Raw genomic sequence first — 4,895 nt, forward strand, 5'->3', positions numbered from 1 at the left:
TACTCTAGGTGGTGTTAGCACTGCTGGGGTGTCTGGTCAGTATCACTAAGGAACTCTAATTTCCAAGGTCAAAGAAAGGCAAGGGAGTACACCCTGGGGGTGAGGGTGGGAACCCTGCTAAGGACAGGGCAAACACATCTGCCCTGTTCCCATCCCAGGCCTGAGATACCTTTCTGCTTCTGAGGCCTGAGCCTCTGACAGTACTTCAGCTTTTTCTCCATCCACTCTGATTTGACAATGGGCCAGAGGGGCCTCTTTCTCTGGGGAAGTGAGATGTGGTCATCACATTCACAATCCATGTTGGTTTATTAATCTAATTATAATTTTTAACTAGACCCTAAAATGCCACACGGCAGGAAAAAAAACAAAACTACAAAAACCACCTGCCCCCCCCACAAATAAATCCATGCTCTAATTGGGGTGGGATGTCCCCAAGCTTTGGCTGATTTCCATAGATGAGGACTCCTTTCCTGCTGGCGCATCAAAGTTTAAAATTACCAGCAAAATGGTCCACATTCCTCCAGATACTGTGCCCCAGTTTTAGTCCAGGGAAGGGTTCTCTTAGAAGAGAGGGTGTTGCTGGTAGGAGGGAAGACCTAAGTCTGCTCCTTTACCATGGCTGTTGGTGTGTTCATGGTGTGACCTGTGACAAGTCCTGGGGCCTCACTTTACCCCATTTATAAAATGGGGCTAATATCACCTGCCTCTTACCTACCTCAGAGGGATCTGGTGAGGCGAATGAAATCCATGAAAATGACCATTTCGTTATTTTTGGTTTTGGAGAGCAAATGCTGACCCGTGTGTACTTCTTATCTACCTAAGTGACAGCTTCCTTCTGTAGAGGCCACCTTCTGGTGGAGACAGTTCTCCTGCGCAGGAGATCCTCTGTCCTGCCTCTGACCTGTTCTGAGTCGTTATTTGGTAATATCCCGTGCAGCCTCTCCTGATGTCCTTTAGGCTGTGATGAATTTACTCCCCACCTCCCACCACATTTCTGGGTGCCTGACTTCTGTGTGACCCCCATGCCCAGCCACTGTTTGGGCCACCTCCCCAACACACACATCAGGCCACTAAAGTCCCCAAACGCTCAGTCTTGTTCACTCTTGGTTTCCCTGTTTGTGTCACCAGGTCTTACAGGTAAACATCTTTATGATGCATCTGCCATTACCATGAGAAATACAGACAGACAAATACCCCTCCATTTTAGAATAGGGGGTCTGTGCCTGAGTGGATGGGGTAGGGGGAAGCCATGGGGCTCAGAGATGACCTGCTCAGTGGGAAAGCCTGCTCTCTCGAAACCAGCTAAACCACTCCAGTATCCTGTGAAGCCAGGAGTGACCAGGAACTGAGAAGAGGTACCTGGAAACTTCTAGCCTGTGGCTAGAGCTGGTTGCCAATGCCTTCTGTTTTCAAAGGGTGGCGGGGGACGGGGGGGGGGGGGGGGGGGACAATTGCATTGTGGGATTCCATACTGTAAATGAATATCCACCACTTTTCAGACTTCCGTGTACAAATGTGTGCAGGTATACATACTAGTATGTATATATACTCTGTGTGTGTGTGTGTGTGTGTGTGTGCACATTTGTGTATGCATGTGTACCTGTGTGTTAGTTTTAGCTCCAATCCAAGGTAGTTTGAATTTGGATAGAGAACTAACTTAAAAGTATATGTCTCTGGCTTCCTGCTTTTCCATTTCTAAAGATGAATCTTACAAAAAGTGCACAGGTTACGGTGAGGCCCATTGTTTGAACACTCATGTCCCAACGTAGCCCTGCAATGAGGACAGTTCTGCTGCTGCCATCTGGAGAAGCCTGCTTCCATGTGATGGGCAGACGACCCTCCCCTTGGAGACTGGAAGAGAACAAAGAAGGGGCCACGTCTCCTGTTTCTCAGTCTGCAGAGGCGTCAGTGGACCAGGGGTCACCGACCAGGGAAAATCCCACTGCACCCTGTCTGAAATGTCTCCCCCACCATTCTCTTTCTAACATGTCATAAAAACTGTTCATCTCTGTTTTGTATGTGTGACACTTGCCTTAAAAGTAGCACAGTCCTCAAAAATGAATACAGCATTTCTACTGGTGTCTGCGAGTCCTTTGTTCCTGTCTTGTGTTTGAAAAGGCATTTGTTCTAGGGGTGGCTTGGGAGGACTGAGTGGAATTTTTTCCCTGTTCCTTTCAGCCAGCATGAGCCCCTGAAGCAGGATAGGCTGGCTCGGGTGGGCAAAGCTTCAGAGACAGTTGCCACTGATTCTTCTGTTGCCACCAGTTTACATGGGTGAACATCAAGCTGCCTGGGGCCTCCCATCTACACTATCAGGGTTCTGAAAAAAAAGTGTGTTAGCCAGGTGTGGTGGCTCACACCTGTAATTCCAATGGCTTGGGAGGCTGAGGCAGGAGGATCATCAGTTCAAAAGCCAGCCTCTGAAAAACAAGGTATTAAGCAACTCAGTAAAACCCTGTCTCTAAATAAAATACAAAATAGGGCTGGGGGTGTGGCTCAGTGGTCAAGTGCCCCCTGAGTTCAATCCCTAGTACAAAAAAAAAAAAAAAAAAAGTGTGTTTGCCACATACCTCCATAAAATTAAGTCTTGTCAGGACAACTAGGTTGCAGGCCTTAACTGAGCATCTACAGTAAGCCAAGTGCCAAGCCAGGAACAACAAAGAAGAATGCCCCAGGCCATAGAACTACTGAGACAGTCCCTAAGGGTGGGCAGTTAGTTGCCCATGCCTCTACCATGGTCCCCACCACACCCAGCCCATTCTTTTGTATCTTGTTTTCAGTGATACCACATTCCAGCACAATTAGGAATTCTAGAAGCCTCTAATAAAAGGATTATCCTGCAAGCTCATACTGGAAGCCCTCCATTCCTCTGCTCTGAAGAAACAGATGCCTGTTCCAACCTGGATACTCCCAGCTTGTCATAGAATATGGAAACCAATTTTAATTTCTGGGAAAGGCACAAAGGATGAGGAGAGAGACTTTGCAGGCCCAGTGTGGCCTTTGACAAATATTAATTTGCATTCCTACCCTGGCCTGTGGTTGCCTTGATTCTCTCCTGTGGAGAGTGCTTGAAGGCTGGGTTAGTGCCTTCTGATTGAGTTTTGTTTTGTTTTGTTTTAAATAGCCAAATCAAAAGCAGCAGTTCCACACACTCAGCTGCCTCTGCCTAGGTGACCAGGAAGTGCACTGGTCTGTTGGAGCAGGATCCTTCTCAAAGGAACTTTCACTTACCTCCATGAACAGCATAAGCCATGCAGCCAGGAGGAGCGTAGGGCTCCAGTCCCAGCTCTGCCACTCGCTTGCTGTGTGACTCTGGGCACAATAAACTCTCCGCGGTTCAGTCTCCTCGGAGTTAAAATGGGGTTAATAAACTGGGCACAGAGGCACACGCTTGTAATCTTAACAACTCAGGAACTTGAGTCAAGAGGATCACAAGATCCAGACCAGCCACTTAGCAAGACCCCCACCTCAAAACAAAACATTAAAAAGGCTGGGGAGGCAGCTCAGGGGTAGAGCGTCCCTGGGTTCAATCCTCAGTACAGCAAAAATAAATAGATGTTATAATAAAATGGGGATAATAACTGCAGCAATGATGTGGGCTTTTGTGAGGATTAAATGAGTTACTATATATTAGGTGCTCAGAAAAGCACCTGGCACATGAAATGCACTGTCAGTGTTTGCTCTCAAATCAGAGTAGATAGAAAAGTTCCCAACCAGCCTGTGCCCCTTGGTGCCTGGGCCCAACAAAAATCATGTGTGCATTTGGGGGAGGGGGGGCGGGTGCCAGGGATTGAACCAAGGGACGCTTAACCACTGAGTCACATCCCCAGTCCTTTTTATGTTTTATTTTGAGACAGGGTCTCACTAAGTTGCTTAGGGCCTCGCTAAATTGCTGAGGCTGGCTTTGAACTTGCCATCCTCCTGCCTCAGCCTCCTGAGCCGCTGGGATCACAGGCATGCACCACCACACCCAGCTCTGCATGTGTGCATTTGACCCTTTTCCCTTTGGAGAGATGGAGAGGAAAATCTGCCCAGCTCGTAGGCCTCTGGGCTCATCCATCCCTGTGCAATACAAGAATGAGTCTAACATTTTGTTCTAACAGCATTTGGACATCTGCTTTAAAGGAACTGGGCCTTGTTAGGATGCACTTGGATGTCTCTTCTTCACAAAAGGAGTGTTCCATTCACCATTTCCTCTCTTCAGTTATATTCTTTCAAGTCACAACCTAGGATGCAGACAGCTCCCAGCAACACGCTGTCTTCCAGACAGGGATTTGCAATCTTGGCCAGCACTTAGCCCCTTAACCATCACGGAGGGACTCAGGGAAGGGAAAGACAGGCGTGGGTGTTGGGTTCCGATCTGCCTGCCAATCTCAGGGCTCTTGATCTGCAGGCCCCCAACGTGGGGATCTCGATGAGTGAGGCAGCACGTATCAAGAGGGAAGTGATTTAAATAGAATTTCCCCTCTCAAAGGAAAAGAGTCATGAGCTCTCATGGGTTTTTAACTATATTGAGAATTGAAGCTTAGTGTTTCAAAATTTCTCTGAATTATTTGTTATAGGAGCTATATTTTTAGCCTGTTTCCTGTTGCTAATCCCACAATGCCACAGACTGAGTTAAAAGAAAAAGGGTTTATTCTGGCTCATGGTTCTAGAGATCCAAGGTCAAAGGCCCAAATGATGGTGACCTTCTTGCTGGAAGAGTCCTGATGTGGTGCAAGACATCATATGGCCCAGACAGGGAGTGCACATCACATGTATGTGTATGTACGTGTAACGTGTGCATCTTCTGGTGTGCCTCCCTCTTATAGAGCCACAAGGATTCCATCATGAGAGCTCTATCCTAATGGCCTTATCTAGTCCTAATATCTCCTAAAGCCCTCACCTCTGAGAAA

The sequence above is a fragment of the Callospermophilus lateralis genome, chromosome 14 (genome assembly GCF_048772815.1).
Source record: "Callospermophilus lateralis isolate mCalLat2 chromosome 14, mCalLat2.hap1, whole genome shotgun sequence".
Taxonomy (NCBI): domain Eukaryota; kingdom Metazoa; phylum Chordata; class Mammalia; order Rodentia; family Sciuridae; genus Callospermophilus; species Callospermophilus lateralis.